The sequence below is a fragment of the Aythya marila genome (genome assembly GCF_965140915.1).
Source record: "Aythya marila genome assembly, chromosome: 2".
NCBI lineage: Eukaryota > Metazoa > Chordata > Aves > Anseriformes > Anatidae > Aythya > Aythya marila.
In genome coordinates this window covers 107,629,038-107,645,003 of record NC_139043.1, presented here as the reverse complement: position 1 = coordinate 107,645,003, position 15,966 = coordinate 107,629,038, and the positions used below count along the sequence as shown (strand labels likewise).

Here is a 15,966-nt window from a genome sequence, read left to right as displayed (position 1 = left end):
AAACGTAACCACCAAAGCAAAAGCCTGCTAGAGCCTGTGTTGTCTCTCACTGGGAAAGGCCAAGGAAGGCAGCTTCATTCAAGACACAGGAGCTCAATAACCCCTTGGTTTATCTATGCCACTCCATCCTTGACTGCTTAGTTTAGGACTTACCCCCTATAAAAATAATTGTGCATGCTCTCTGGCCCTGAACAATTCCCCACGTACTTATTTCACTCAGTTACACCAAGAAATCTAGTTAGCGTTTTTCTCTCTGACGTATAAAATCAATTCAGTAAAATTAGCTGTCCAAAAAGTAAATTCAGTATTCTTTCCATAAACTGCATGAAATTTTAGGGGCTACCAGCCAGGCTGGAGCAGTCTGTAAGGTAAATAACGTTCACGTCAGAGCAAGAGCAAGAAAACCATGTGTTCCTTCTGCAGAGAAGACTGCAGGCCACAACCCGGAGAAAGATCTCCGTGTCTCTTCGCTGGTATTTTACGAGAATGCAAGTGTTCAGAGTCACTTACAGGAGGAAACGTGGGCTCTAACTGTGTGGTCAGCTACACCAGTGGCAAATCTCCAAAGAGGCAGAAGCAGGATCAATGTCACCTCACTCCTGCTCGGTGAAGCACTTTGTCAGGGTCCTGTCAGAATTACTGCTACAGCGGTCACAGATGTTGACACTCCCGTTAATTCAAGACTGGGAAGGAAAAAAAAAATATCCCCGAACTTTGTTGTTGTTGTTTTATTATCTTCTCGCTTCCAGTCAAAGCATACCAAAGCTGAAAGCATGCAGAACTCCGAAGAACAGCGCAGATTTCAAAGTACTTTTATTCTTGGGTATAGCCATGAAATAAGAACAAACAAGAATGGGAACAAAACCGTGACTGGTAGTAAATAGCTCTCAAACAATTACAAGCTATTAGTTACATATTTGCCTCAAATTAGTAAGACTAATTTCCTGATATCAAGTCCGGAGCCCGTAGGTACCATAAACCAGAAAGAAAAACACCCTGCTTGCAGTTTTGGTTGGTATCTCTGCCTGCAGCAGCTGTACTGCTCCCCAGATACTTATCTCCCAGATTTATCATCTCCCAGATTTTTCCACAGCCATCTCACATGGCAGAGCGGGGAGCCCCCAGGAAAACACACTCCTCCCAGTCTTATGGGCAATTCCTGCAAATTCCAAGAAATCAAAACCTCGTTCAAACTTCTTTTCCTCAGATCATGCGCTCAATTTTCCCATTCCTCGTTCAGCTAAAAAGCCCCCCTCAAGAAACAAAACAGATCTGTCTGTCCTCAAGGAGACCCAGGTGTCCAGCAGAACACAGCTCCACAGGAGCTCATTCTGAAAAGGGGACGGGGTACCCGATGTGAAGCTTTTTGGTGCCTCTCAAAGACCACCTTTTTTCTGAAGTCAACTGTGGGTACCTTCATAGTGCACTGATGAAGAGACATAATTAAGAAAAAACATGCTCATGCCTTTTCTGTTCGATCCTAGGAAGTAGGATGTAGATGCGCATTCAGTCAGATGAAATTCAGGGAGCACAGAACTCAGGGTGGTTTTTGCTGGTGGTAGCTGTCACAACAGCAAGTGCAAAACATTTCCCTAAGTGCTTCCTGGGCACTGAGTCATCAGCTAGCAGAGTCTGGATGCAAGGTGTTGCAAGAAATGAGGAATCTGTTTGGGAAGCTGAGGTCCATTTGCCTCGTAATCAAATGCTGTGATACTTGGTATGACAATTTTCAGGGTTGTGCTAGGGATAGATGTAGTCCTACCTACACCATGAGCTGGAGCTGGCCCCCAATGCAATGGCACTGCAGTCTCCTGAAGAACATGACAGAGAAAGCTGATGCCAGCAGAAAAGGTCCAGCTCAAAGATGCATTACTTCTAGAGTACCAAAAAAAAAATATAAAACACTATTTTAATCAATGCCTTCTCTATACTGACCCTCTGAGTGGATTTTCAACCAGTCAGTTATCTGCTGGACCCCATGAACTCTTTTCCTTCACAGTAAGAAGGAATTCTCCCTTGCTACGCTGATAAACAAGCTGTTTTGAACTTCATCCAAGCAGGGAATTTTATGGAGTGCGTGATTACAGTTCTGGTGCCCAAAAATAAGTCACACGTCCCTTGCTAAACACAAATATACTTGTCAGTTTGTTTTTGGAAGCAGCGTGTATTTCTATCCTGGAGAGGGGTGACAGTGATGAAGAAGCTTTATGACACAACATGCCACTTTTCTTCTTCGCCGATTCATCTATATGCCCAAAGTTTTGCCCTTTCACAAAAAATAATAACGATAATAAAAAAAAAAATAATAAACTAGGAGCTACAAAACAATACACAACTAAAACTTGCGTCAGATGTAACAGAAAACTACAGAGAAAAACCACAAGATGTAGGATAAACATAAAAAAATACAGTAAAAGCTTTATTCAATATTTAATTGTACTAGGAAGTGAGGTACAAGCCAGAGGAAGCACACTAAGGCAGTTCCTCTGACTTTTTGCATGCAGATCGAGCTGCATCTTCTGAAAACACGTAACTTGGCACCTTGGAAAGGAACAGCAGATGAGTGCTCTTCTCCATGGCACACAGCTAGCAAAACACATCTTTCTTGGAGCTCGAAGCAGTAATTCTCATTTACAACAGAAACCTCTGGTCAAGCTTCCAGCTTCAATGAAAAAAAGAAATGTTTTTTAGGCTACAGTAACAAAAGACTTTGAACCAGGACCGGTAGTGAACTGTAATGGTATTTAGAGATAACACAGCCTCGTTGAATCATCCTTTTAATTCTTCTCTCAACAAAAATAAAAAACCCTGGTAAAATTACTGACAATGAGGACATGGTTCCTCACAAGGGTTTTCTCATTTACTGTCTAAAAGACAAGCAGAGAAGAAATATAAGTGTTACTGGAAGTTCTCTACAAGCTACTAATTTATAATTTAAGATTATTAGTGTACATTATTTGAACAAGGAAAAGGACCATCTAATCCAAAGCTCCACAAGAATTTCGCCTCTAAGCTATTAGTTGGATGTATTTTTAATAATTCGGGGAGATATTTTCCAGCAAGGTCTACAGTTCCACGAATCTTTGTCAAAAGTTACTGCAAAGGTCTTAAAAGGAGGTGGTAGCATTGCCACAATTCGTCAAGAACCTACATCAGAGGTTTTGTTATCTGAGAGTCAGTTCTTATGTTCACATATTAGCAATGTAAGGTAGGTAATAGAGGGGTGAAAGATACTACGAGACTATGTACGGATGTTTCTACCATTGTCAGAGACACGGCTGGTCTCAAAGAGCAAGGACTGGGAACAGTTCATCCCAAAATATTATTAGGCTCAGATTTTGGGCCAGTCACTTAGAGACTTGCCATCAGCAGCTGCTTGGTGTATGATACGAATATAAATTATAGAAGCTGGATTTATAAAAAAAACTCTATATATTTTTGTATTGTTACTTCAGCTCAATTTCAAGTCACTTAAATTCAGCGTCTGAAATTTAAAGAGGTGTCTGAATGATTTGAGCTTGTTCAGTGCGCTCTGTTCTCATCATGAACATTTAAAACATTTCTTATCTTCAAAAAGCACATGTTGTTCTCTGCCACTCAAGCCTGTGCACCAAACACTAAGTTAGAAATAAAAGCCGATATGTTGAGATGAATTACGGTTGTTTTTCGTGGAGATGAAGTACGGCAGAAGAAGCTGGTTTTCCTTTGCTTTTTCTACCCCAGGTATGGGTAAGGATAAAGTAATGATATAGGGTTTGTTCCTTGCCTTCTAGCAAGTATGCTGGCATTTTTGAGCTTTAAAGGTATGTTTTCAATTATCTGTGAAGTCACAGCACTGCACAGATGTAAAGCTGCAATTACTCTTCATAAAATCCTACACGACTCAGTGTCCGCCCCATCAGCATCCCCGGCCAAAGAGATTGTAGATTAGTCACTAACTGCAGCATCTCCACTTGAACACGGTGGGAATTGATGTAACCCTTTATAGGGCAACATTTACCCCAGTATGTGAATTAAACATAATCCAGTGATCTGCAAGGCTGGCAACTATTTTCACTGTTATTATTTTGTGCGAGGTGTCCTCACACACATCTCAGAGCCTTTCTTTTCAGAGTAACCACAGCTGGACAGGAAAACGCTGAAGTTAAGCATGACACGCTTGGTAATATTAATTCTGGAAAGCAACGATTTTACATAAAAGGACTTTGTAGTTTAGATAAAACTTTTTCTTCATAGCAAGTCCATTTCAGAGCAAATATGAGTCAAGAGCTATTATAATATCTGCTTTTTCTTTTTCCTCCATGCTACATTGCTGTGGGTCTGCACTCGAAGTATTTGAAGACCAATTCCATAACACTTAGAAAAGGAAGTGAACAACAAGAATATTTTTTCCAATCACCTGTATGCAGCCTGGTAGACTGCTCACAGATTTATACAAAACAGTTTTCAGAGAAAGAAAGAAATGACACGAGCAGACTTGAAAATCTGCAAAGTTCATTCATCACCCACGTTTTCTACATGAAGTCCAAACAAAGTAGAGTGAGTTTGTTCTTAAAACAAACAAACAAACAAAAAAAAACACCTTACTGGGTACACCTAACATCACATCTCTACAGAAGCACGTAAATAATGCAAGAAAATACGCTGTTACATAGTGAATGTTAAAAGAAAATTATTACAAGTTCTCTAGAGCAGGTACACTTCACCTCGGCAGGCCATTTCATTTAGTGCATTTTCTTCAAAATTCAGTTTATGCCCATGTGAAAGTGAACCAACTTGCAACAGTAGCTATTAAAATGAATTTTGAAACACTTTTTTTTTTTTTCTAGTCTAGATAGTAGCCTCATTTCTGCTAGCAAGTTATCCACCACTGGATTCTGTGGAAATGCTAAATGCAAACAAGTTTAGACACTAGCACTTCAAGAAGATTAAACAATTTTATTTATTGCAGAGCTGTAAGTGAAGTGTTCAAAGACTGTCATGTTAACGAAATTTAAGCTAATTGTACAAGCAGCAAAGTTGCAATACGGTTATAAATTGAAACAAGCTATCCCAGATTGCAAGGGAATGTCTCAATTTTCTACTCTAGTTTATTTAAAATCAACTACATTTTCAGGGATTATATCTGCCCCTGATTTAGCTTTCTCATATGTGGTCTTGCCCAGTAATTATCACAGAAAAACAGAGAAGAAGACTTTATAGAGAACTGCGGAAGCTAAAAAACAGTTTCCATTTCGAAGTCAACCCAACCCAAACTGACAAACAATGGAATGGGTTAAGAAGGGTTTTTCTAATTCATCATGTACTACGGAGCCAAAGAAATCAGCAACATAGAAAATTATTTCAGTCAGTTGCTAAATGTCTTTCAGAGCTTACATGCACGTAGATTTTCCTTGAATCAAATGCAGCTATCCCAAGTAGCATGACAATGTAGAAGAAGTGAGCAACTTGACATAAATATCTTATGCATTTATTTCAAGAACAAAGTGTGATGAAAACATCTACCCAGAGTAAGAACCTCACTCTCCCTACCGTTGAGCAGGCAAATAGGCTAAGATACCAGCAAAAAGTGGGTTTAGATGCACCTAATCCGAAGAGAAATTTGAAGATCTGCCTTCATCTATTTTGCCCCTATACTACAACAAATGCTATATTGCCATGACTTCACACCGTCGTGAAACGTATGTCATCTTCAAAATCAACTTCACGTTTAAACGCTCTTCTTCCTGCTCTGTCGTTTCTGGTGATAAATAGTAGGAAATCAATGAGAAAACATCATTTGAAGTGAGCCATTCATCATGTACCGAAAAGGGTAAGTACCCCATAAATTGCAGTGATCCGCTTCCTTCTAGGATCACACAACAGAAGGCAACATCATTTGCATTAGCAATTTTTACGACCTCCGTCGAAAGAGGATAAGGTTAGGAAATGGCTTATGCTTGTAAGCTATAAAGCATTTGTTGGGTGGGGAAGGAAGAAATTTTTCAAGAGAATCGGAGTTATCGGTAAAGCAGAAGGGGGTGGGGGAAAGGAAGGGAAGGAGGATACATGTAGCAGTCCTATCAACTACTCATCTTCATGTTTAACAACATTTTGGATTGGCAGGTCTCTTAGGAAATGCTGAATATTTTAGTAAATTTTACAATCAGTCGAACCTTATTATTTTGCAATGTGCATGGAGGCTCAAGAAGTCAGCTATCATTGCCCACAGCTGCAATGAACAGCACTTTTCCACAATCGAGGGACTAGAGTAACACTGAAAGAAGTAAAAGGGGAATCCAAATCCTGTGTAATACAAAATATCAAATAAAAATATGAGCTTTAAAACGAAAAGTAAATTGTATGAAGTCAAGCGCTACATTTTCCCTTAGCACCCTTCCCCACTCCACCCCCCAGGCTACATTTTTTTTTTGCTTTCTCCGCCAAAAACAGGCAGGACAGACACATGGGGTAGAGAAAAGGTAAATAAACCTTGTAAGTTTTGATGTGCCCCTTCACAACTCACCAACATGATACATAAGGATATAACTAAATACCAGTCCTGCACGAAGAACAAAGCTTAATATATGAATAGGCTCCTAGGGTGCCAAGAGCAATGTTGGGTGAAGGCACAGGAAAAAAAAAGGAAGAGCTGGTTTTCTTCTCAAATATTCATTTTACTGTATTTAACTTAGAAATGCTTCTCAGATTTCATTTGCCATACCAGAGAGACTGTTCTTAAGGTAATTTCACCCAAAACCCGACGAGATTTTAAAGCTCATATACCAAACCATCAGTCTTGAAAACAAGTTGTAGCAAAGAAAAATCCTCATGTCTCCCCAAATTAAAAACAAACAAACAAAAAAAAAACAAAGACCCAAGGTTAACAGGTAATTTAAGTTTCAGGGATGGAAAACCAAATTAAGTGAAATGATTGTGCATTTCCTATGACCAAAGGTCTACTGTGCACTGTGAAAATGATCTGAGCTGTGTTAGGCATTAAGACAACCTAAAGCAACATCAGATCACTTCCTCATCTTCCATACACCCACCAAGAATTAAGCCCAAATATTTCAACAAAATTTGCCACAGTTCAAAAGTTAACAATTGATATTTACGCGTACAAATCTTGCAGCTCTTTTTTTCTGAATTTCCACCTTACAGGAGACAGAGCAAGCGGCTCATCTCATTGGAGCCAGCCATCTGGAAATCCAGGTTCAAAGTCCTGCGCTCACCCCAAGGCTAACCTGGAGATGCTTCCACCAATACGACTCCAGTCCTTGGACTGTGCTGGTAAAAATATGATTTGTCCACATGACACCAAGATACACGTTTTTCCCCTCAGAGCTATCACTTCTATGCCACCCAGAGATGAGCCCTTCACACACACCAGCTATGAAGTTGCTTTCAGACACCAGCAGCCAGGATCAAATCCTTGTTACTGCAGTCATCCATCAGAGGGGACAGCTGGCCTTCACAAGTGAAATTGGTTTCACCTACATGAAAGCTCATTAATGAGCTTTATTTATTTGATATTTCAGGCCAGCTTTCACATGCTTTTTTCTTCCTTAGTGAAAAGTTTTTTTCCAAAATAGCAAAGTGTATAATTTTAATACTCTAATTCACTACATTTCACTTCCTCCCATCTCTGCCCTAACAGGGACAAAACAGAGGTGACACTACAGAGTCCAAACACATTTGTACAACACTCCCCTACAGGATAGAAACCCAAGCATCTGCAATAATGCACACAGAATAACTTCACTTACAAGGCAATGCTTTGGCCCAACCTTTTTACCACACAACTTTGGTTCAATTTTTTTACCCCACCGTGCTGGCAGGAAGGGCAGAACGCCCCCATTCAGCCAAACAGCCAGAAGGCAGTAGGTTTTCTGGGAGCAGCGTTCCTAAAACCTTGTTTCACGCCTCAGTTTCTAGCCTTAATCCACGACCCTGTCTTCTGATACCTGAGGACCCATTCCCAGCCGGGCTCCTTGCCCTGCCATCCTGCACAGATCGAGCCCGGCCTCTGCCTCACCCCCGACTCCAGGCTTTGATGTTTGCTCTGGCAGGCTGCAACTTCTTGCGTTCCACATCACAGCCTCGCTCCTTCACCCCTGCCTTGCCCCTGAAATGAATGCATTTGTACTCCTTTGCTCCCTGACCTTGCTTATTCCCAGCCCTGCCCACGAGCCGACCTAGGTGCTACGCCAAGCCCTACCAGGCTCATACCTGATCACGGGGTATTCCTTGGCATATCCGAGCCCGTATCTGCGTTTTGGCTGATGGTTTCTTGTCATGAAGACAAGCAGAAGTCGAGCAGCACTGCCACTATCCCTACAGCTCACGGAGCGCCGCGGTGTTTACAGGCTTGAGAGGTTTATCAACAGCAGAGAAATAACACAGGTTAACACACACACAAAAAAAAAAACCCTCTTTCTATTTGGTTTTAGGCATTACAAAGGATGAAGTGCCTTGGCAAAGTCTTGTTCTTATCTTTGGTTTCCAAACCCTCAGCTCCTTGTGCGGCCAGCCTGATCTCTTTCACCCTCTCCCCCTGCCTACAGCCATCGCTCTGAGCTCCTCTACTTTCCTCAGAGTTTTTCTCCCCAGGAGTACCTCAATTTCCCCTCAAGAAGCTCCTACCTGCACACTGCCTGGATTCGACCACTGAAATCCCTCTCACACACACCTAAAAGTCTCCTCAGTTTCAGAGCCTGACCTTCAAAGGGCTCGGAAGGGCCAGGGGGGTACAAGCGAAGGCAGAAGTCCTGCTCAATCCCTTGCCTCTGCGGGCTGCAACAGAGTCACGAGGGAAGCAGGATTTTAGCAGCCCACCACCAGCGTGTTTCTGAGCATGAACTAGCTAGAAATTTTGGCTTTTAACTCGGATAGCTTTGGCTGACTTCTGAAGGGACAGCTAAGATGCAAACTCAAGATAAAATTGATCCCGTGCCAAGCACAAAGTAATTACAGTGCAAGGCTGTTGAAAAAAAAAATAATAATAAAAAAAGAGCAAAAAAGAACAGTGCTCTTACAATGTTTTCCCTTCTGCAAAGGACAGGATTGTTTCATCTGTACGCTTGATGCCAAAAACTGCCAAGTAGGATGACTGAAAGAAGGGGGCAGAGAGAGCAGGCTGAGGGCTGTTCACACACAGCCTGGTGAAGCTCTTGTACAACAGAAACTACTTGCAAAGTTCAACAAATTACATTACCAGTTTCATCTAGAATTAGATATATATAATTTTTTTTTTTTTTTTGTCCAAACCAACCGTTCTCACTGGTTCCTTTCGTTTGTTTCTGAAAACCACTCTTCTTTCACTGCCGATTTTAACCTTTGTAAGACTTTTAGCCTTCATCTTTCCGCCACTCTCCCAGCTCCCAGAAGGGCTCAGACAGGAACTTTAAGCCTACATACAATTATTTCATACACAGCTGACCTTAGGCCATCTCCTCTACAACTCCTTTAGCTTATGACAAAGCTCACGTGCGTGTGCTGTTACCACTCACTGCCAAAGTCATTTGCTGCCTAGTTTCCAGTCTCTTGAGACAAAGTTCGTCTTTTTAGTAATAAATCAATGATTTTGTAAACTGATAAAACCCTGTTGCAGAATCACATCTACCATTCACGGACCAGGAGGCCACAGACTCCGGCAGACACAAACTCACCGGCTCTACGCTGCTGAAGCTTTACTGCGTGCAGGGAAACGAGAAGATGGCCTCCACTTTTAGTCTTGGCAACTACGAAAAAGTCACAAGAGCCAAATTCAAGATAAAAAGACTGGGTCATCTAATGCCTCTTGTCCTCTCAGGCTATGAGGAAATACATTACCTAGTGCTGTATCCACTCCAGCTCTGACCCAGCTTAGTGATGTCTGACCTGCGCTCTCTCCCTCAAAATACTAGCCCAGTATTTTACTGCTTCATAAGTCATCCAGTGCAGGGCCTGAGATCTGTGGCTTCCAAGAAGCCAATGGCTTCATGTCTCCATTTCTCGTTTTTAATCTTTGTAACGGGGGACTAAAGCTCAGAAGGGTCCAGAATTGGAAAAATCCCACCCTGTCCAGTACACACAGTGATACACAAGTGTAAGATTGCTGTACCTGCATGCTAGAACAAGTTGAGCCTGGTGTGATGAGGAAGAAGAGTATGGGAACCAGAACAAGAAACAGAAGTGATTTGGCCACTGAAGGAAAAGCTGGGTAATGGCATTGAGAATATCATGTCGAGGAGCCTGAGAACTGATGACTGTACACATGGAAGAATTGGTTAAGAATTGATTCAAAATTCAGACAATTTTGAACACTTGAGCTAGGGTGGTCAAAAGAAGCTGAAACACTCAGGGCCACACATTTACAGCCACAATTTCCTCCAAACAAATTATTCATGAATAAAATCCAAAACGTACATTGATGCACTGTCAGCCAGAAGTCATTAAAAAGCTTTGTTTGAAAGGCATAGGCTTAACTCAAGAAGTCTTCATTCAACTTTGATAACTTTTTTTTTTTTTAATCTTTCGAAAATACACTGTCAACATTCACACACATGGTTTGGATCTATAAAACCACCATTATTTTTTTCTCCAAAACTTTAGAAGTAAAACTAAGCTATCCTAAAAGAAAGAATGCATTGCAAACATGTCATTTACTTTTCTCTTTTTTCTCTTTTAAACATGGTAAATAGCATTGCTAGTCCAGTTTTACTGGACTGAAAAATAAAGCTAGCAAGCCTCTTGTTTTTCACTGAAATATGAAGGAAAACCATCTCAGGCCACATTTGCTTCAGCTGGAGCAGCACAGACGGTTGCACTGAAACCATCACTGCTCATAAAGCACAGAAGATAAGTCAATAAACCGACCCTTTCAGATCTGCCTAGTTCAGTAATTGTCATCACTATCCAGCTGGCATTAAAAAAAAAAAAGTAGCCATGATCGTGACCTTTGCATTTTTACAAACATTGGCTATTGTCGTGAGGAAGACCTCTTTGGCCTCATAATTCACGTGCTGTTAACAACCAGCAAGAACCCAGCATGTTGTGTCAGTTACTAAATAATGTAAGAAAAATGGGATGTCACACTCATACCCCCACTGCTCCTGTGCACAACCACGCATATTGAAAGGTTCAGAAAGATTAAGACCAGTTTTAATACTCATGGTCCTTTCTTGGACCGTATTTTTACTATTTGGGGGCAGGAAGGATTATTTGTTTTTAATTAGTTGGATTTATCTTGTACTATCATGTTTTGCCTGGTGCTGAGGGAAACGTGGCTCATGTAATCAAGTTTTCTGTAACCTTGTAAACCCACAAATCAATTCTTTAAAAATTAGACAGATGTACAAAAGGTATTTAGTCCCTCAATATCCATGAAGAAACCTGGCCAGTTAGGCAGGGCGTCTGACAGTGTCCCACCTTCTGGGGAAAGGCAGTCCAAGAAGAACCCACTGGAAGGACTGACCCTAACTACGTCCCAAATACAGAAGAAGTTTTAAGTTCTGGTTGCACAGCTGAGAAATTCAAATCTTTAGGAAGCGAGGCATCACCAGTTCTGGTACTCCTGGAATTGCTTGTAATACTTAGTTTTACTACCTACACAACCAACAAGGTCCAGAAAAGCAAACTGTGCTCTGCTTTCCTCTGGCTCACTGCCTGCAGAAAACGCACTGCGAGCACAGGACGGAGCTGGAACGCTTTCCGCAGCCCACCTCATCCAACTCGGTGACCCATGCAATCAAAGAAGAATGATGGGATGGTCGCAACAACCTAAAACCAGGCATGGCGTGGCAGCCCACAAGCCTCATTGCTTCGCTCACACGGTGACCAACAGCAGATACTCAGGGAACACAGAAACCGTGACTTTCCCGTAGGAGTAATTATCCAAAATACTGCCCCAACCTCCGCTGATCCACAGCTCAAGGCTCATTTCACAAGAGCTATTAATTTGTCCAACTGCTTTAAAAACCACCTACCCTTCCAGCACACCAATGTCTTGGAAAAGGAGCATCACAACTCACCTCACACTTGCAGTTATCACCTTTTGTTTGCATTCAGCACAGTACTCACTAATTTCATGATGCTCCTTAGTTCTCTATCTACAGAAGACGAGAACAGGTATCCCCATCTGCCTGTTATTTTATGGACCTCAGCTGTCTTTCTCCCAGGCTGAAGTTGAGTCAACTTAGTTGCTCCTTACACAGCATTAGTTCTACACTTTTGATCACATCACTTTTTTTCTGTGGTTTTTTTTTTTCCTATGTTAATATCTGTTAACTGGAGAAAAGGGAAAGTGAGACAAATTGCTCGTGACATTCAATACTTAGATATGCTGCAGATGCACGTGCATGGCAGAATCATGTTTTCTTTTTATTCCTTTGTTGTTTTTTTTTCTTCTAATAACTTAATATTTACTTTTCTTTGTCTTTTCCCCCCCCCTCACTACTACAGTCCATTAACCTAGCATGTGAAGAGCGCTCCCCATTACAAAAATCAAGACATGGTTTCTCAGCAATAACTTACTCAGAGCATCCATACAAAACTGAAACACATGCACTTTCCAAGATATATGCTGAGCAGTTTCTGAAAGGAAACGTTGTATGTTCCCTGTACTACTATCCCAGACCATCACCAGGACAAAAATTAGGACAACGGGAATTCGGCTCTACCCTTCCTCATCTGTTACCATCGTCTGTGATTCATTGTTACAGTGCTTCGCAACGAGGAGGAAAATATTGCATGTGAAAGGGTGATAATAAATCATAGGTCAGCTCAAGCTGACTAGAAATTCTGCATATGGTAGTTGAACGGCCCAAGAATGCTGACAAACCCTTTTGTGAACCCAGCCTGAGATTTATTGCAAACTAACGCGGTATTTAACTATATCGCGTCTTCACCCCTTACTAAAAACGTTCAGGAGGCAACAAGTTTCATTAGAGAAGTTTCAGTAGAAAAGGGGATTAAGTCCTAAGTATATATTTCGTATGGATATCTTTAAGAATTAAGTAATTGAGTATTAACCCTTTTTCAGGAAGAAAACGTTACAAGCAATTAGAAAGATGATCTGAATATATTTCTCTGTCTGCTCAGCGTTTGAAGTTTGTTACTAGAAAGTGATGTAAAAAATTAAAATAGACTACCTGGCCTGATGATTTTTCAGCAGCCTGGCAGTAAGTGACACTTTTCATACGCAGATAATCACCCACGCACATGTTGCTCTGTACTGACCAGGCATAAAAGATCACAGAAGCAGCTGAGCGTGCGCCGTGTGAAAACCAGGAGATAAGGTGGATTTCTCCTCTCCCTCCTCCTGAAGGCTGGCAAAGATCAGTGAAATTAAACACTGCCCAAGGCAATTGTTAAAAGCAGTTTGGCCATTAAAGTCATGTCATCTGGTGACCCAACTGACCTACATTAAACCCAGGCTAAAGGGCAATGTCATCTTTCTTTTCCTTTAGATAGCATGACTTCGCATCTTCGGCACAGATGGAAGGCAACCCCTTTGGCCTTCTGCCTTCGACTGGATCCCTCCTCACAAACCAAAGCTAGCCACAACCAGTCTTTTTGCTAGCCACAACCCTATCTAAAAAAAAAAAAAAAAAAAAAAAAAAAAAAAAAAAAAAAAAAGCTTAATTACCGTCATATACATTTAATTTGGATTGTCTGAATACACAAAATGACTACCAATTCGCAGAAATGTTGTCCCACGGATACCAGGAGGGCTCACTCCACCTCTCTGACCCACTTCAGCATCACTACGCTCACAATCCAAGTCCTTTGCTTGCAGGGCTGCAAGAGAAACACCCCCTCCAGGCACCCGATGCTGTGCGACTGCCTGATATATGTTTTACAGGCACATCAGGAATTCGAGTGGCTCAAGTAGGTGCACGCACGCCAACTGGTTTGGTGAAGACGAATATAATGGAGAGAGGGATTTTATTCCTGGTGGCTTTATGGGAAGGGGAGTGGATGAGAAGTGAAGAACAGGTCTGGGCTGCTTATCATGAATCCCTCATTTATGCATGGTTACTGAGGACAACCCCCCAGCTTATTCAGTCACTGTTTCTGATAGCGATCACAGTCTGCTTAAAAATTTATATATATAATTGTTAACATTTTGCAGCCTCAGAAAGGCTCTCGAATCCCTTCTATGTTCCATTCTCCCATCAGGGACAAACACTTCATCAAAAACAAAGAATATTTTTACCTTTCCTCCCACCTTTGATCAATGTGGGCTGCGAGACGACACTAGTTTGCGTTGTGAGCGCTTTCCTGTTTGGCAACAAAAGCCATTTTGAAGAGCTGCCAGGGCACCAGGAATGAAGTTTATAGCTTGATCCTACAATGCCTGCGCTTCTTCATTAGGCATCTTTGTCAATGGGAATAAATTGCTAGGCTGCCTAACAGCTCCGGCAAACAGCCCCTTCTCATGGGAATTGTTCTTTTGAAGCATCAGAAATCTCAAACTTTCTAGGATTTCGTTGCTTTTCTTCAGTTTCAGCTTATACAAGTTTATAATCCATATGTTTCATAGTCTATTTCTTTAGAAATTCTACATCTGTTAAAGTATTAGGATGTTTCTACTCACGTAGCCTTTAAGAGCTACCGCCTTATTTGAAACAGAGACATACTGCTATTGATTGGATCCCATTAAGAAAAGCTGTGTGTAAATACACTAGTCTACAGGGATAAAATATTAAGAAAAAAGTTAAGGTTTGCTTACTTAGTTTCATCTTCAAGTCATAAGAAGAGTAGGAAGCCTAAAAAAATAGGTAAAATGAAAAGAATAGCAGATAATGCTCTTTAGTGAGCACATTTTAGACTCTGTACAATATATCCTGATATATATTTTTTTGCAAGTTTCATACATAGAAATGGAAATTGTGTCTTTTAAGATCTGCTCCTGTAGTACCTGTGGGCACTACATGACTCACCATTTTAATAAGGCATCACACCAGCAGCTGAAGCTTAGCAAAGAAAAATCTCTAACAGCAACGAGTAGCTTTTTGCTTTGTTATTTTTATTTTGAACATCCATTTTCAGAATCACTACCCTTCCTCGTTCTTTTTTTCCGGTGGCAACTGGCTGAAGTGCCTGTTATTTTGTGTAATTATGAAGAAACGAGGCAATGAGAACCTTAAGAGAATGGCTTGACACATCACTCAAACACAAGCGAGATGCAGTTTGGGAGCAGAATAGGGCGGCATGAAGAAAAGGCAAAGAACCCTGTCCTCGGGATTTCCCAGCACAAAATACTTCATTCTCCATCATGCCCTAATGCAATAAATATTACCGAGGCTTATCTGGTGCCTGCAATGAATTACAGAGTGCTCACCACATACATCATTTTGCCTTTTGTACCGTACTGGCTTTCCCTGCCTCTTGTCGAGATGAAATGCTGTATTTGTTAGGAAGGCAAGGTCACGCTTGCTTTAAACACAGGCCGCAGACTGTGTTTAAAAGGAAAAGCTCTTCCATTTAACTGTGTACTAGATTTGCTGTGAACTTATCCTAAGCTAAATAAGTGGTTTTATTTATTTATTGTTTTGTTTTAATTACTTACACTGTAATTTCCACATTAATTAAAGGATGTTCTCTCATACTGTGTTTGAAGCACATTTGCATAACAAGGCCCATGCAAACTTGCAGGTTCTGGCTCTGGACAATCACATTTTCTCCCCCAAGCCTAGTTGCATGCTTTCCTGAAACGCCAGTGAAAACCACTCAGAAAATCTCTCTTTAATTTCTGTTCATGGCTGAATAAGGCACAACAAGTAAAACCCTTAGACTAAGTGTTCCTCCTTCCCCCAAGCAAAAGAAGAGGCGCAGCAAGAGAAGATATGTACAAAAATAAAAATCCAGGATGACAGAGCAAGGAATATGAGCTAACTGCACAGATTCTCTTTCCAAATTTTTAAAGAAGCCTTTTATTCATAAATTTGCTTCTTTTGCTTCTTTTTCCCAAAAATTAAAGCAGTATTTTGTCAGCCTTGC

The 15,966-nt window shown here is 41.1% G+C and overlaps 1 protein-coding gene across 6 annotated transcripts in view; it reads right to left on the bottom strand.

The window, feature by feature from the left end:
- Window positions 1-15,966, bottom strand: part of GREB1L (GREB1 like retinoic acid receptor coactivator) — a 127,264-nt gene that overhangs the window by 91,401 nt on the left and 19,897 nt on the right. The window lies entirely within an intron of this gene.